Source organism: Parus major, unplaced genomic scaffold, assembly GCF_001522545.3.
Source record: "Parus major isolate Abel unplaced genomic scaffold, Parus_major1.1 Scaffold451, whole genome shotgun sequence".
NCBI classification, from domain to species: domain Eukaryota; kingdom Metazoa; phylum Chordata; class Aves; order Passeriformes; family Paridae; genus Parus; species Parus major.
The window spans coordinates 2883-4262 of NW_015379354.1; positions in this window are offsets into that span (position 1 = coordinate 2883).

Here is a 1380-nt window from a genome sequence, read left to right on the forward strand (position 1 = left end):
ACCCAGGATCTGGACCTCGATGTGCCGCGGGCGCTCGATGAATTTCTCCACGAACAGGTCCCCGTTGCCGAAGGCGGCCAACGCCTCCGAGGTGGCGCGGGAGAAATTCTCCTCCAGCTCCTGCGGGACCCCAAAAAGTGGCTCCCCAAATTCCAGGGGACCCCCAAAAACCAGGGGTCTTAAATACAGGGATCCCCCAAAAAACAGGGACCCCAAAACCCAGGGATCCAAAATCCAGGGACCCCCCAAAAATCCAGGGACCCCAAAACTCAGGGGTCCTAAATACAAAGACCCCCCCAAAAAACAGGGACCCCAAAACTCAGGGGTCCTAAATACAGAGACCCCAAATTCCAGGGACCCCGAATTTCCAGGGACCCCAAAACCCAGGGGTCCAAAATACAGAGACCCCCAAAAATCCAGGGACCCCAAAACCCAGGGGTCCTAAATCCAGGGACCCCCAAAACCCAGCAATGTTAAATCTAGGGATCCCAAATTCCAGGAACTCCAAATTCCAGGGACCCCGAAATCCAGGGGTCCTAAATCCAGGGACCCCCAAAAATCCATGGATGCCCAAAACTCAGGGGTTCTAAATACAGAGACCCCAAATTCCAGGGACCCCGAATTTCCATGGACCCCAAAACCCAGGGACCCCAAAAATCCAGGGACCCCAAAACCCAGGGACCCCAAAACCCAGGGGTCCTAAATCCAGGGATTCCAAATTCCAGGGACCCCAAAACCCAGGGGTCCAAAATACAGAGACCCCCAAAAATCCAGGGACCCCAAAACCCAGCAATGTTAAATCTAGGGACTCCAAAATCCAGGGACCCCAAATTCCAGGGACCCCAAATCGCAGGGACCCCGAAATCCAGGGATGCCCAAAACTCAGGGGTCCTAAATACAGAGACCCCTAAAAATTCAGGGACCCCAAGTTCCAGGGATCCCCAAAACTCAGGAGTCCTAAATCCATGGACCCCAAAACCCAGGGACCCCAAAACCCAGGGACCCCAAAACCCAGGGTATCTCTGCCTTGAGTTCCCCCCAAATCCGGGGACCCCAAATCTTGGGGATCCCAAATCTTGGGGATCCCAAATCCCAGGATTCACCCGCCCCCTCCCCTCCCCCAAATCCATGGAACCCAAAATTCCCAAATCTGGGATCCCCCCCTAAACGGGGGAACCCCAAAACCTGGGGCTCCCCCAAATCCAGAGTCCCCCCACCCCAATTTTGGGGTCCTCCAAGGGCCGGGATTTGGGGTTCCCGGGGATTTGGGATCCGGGAATTTTGGGTTTCCGGGATTTGACATTCCTGGGGAATTTCGTCTCCCAGCAACTTGGGATTGAGGGGATTTGGTTCCGGGGATTTGGGGTTTGGGGATTTGGG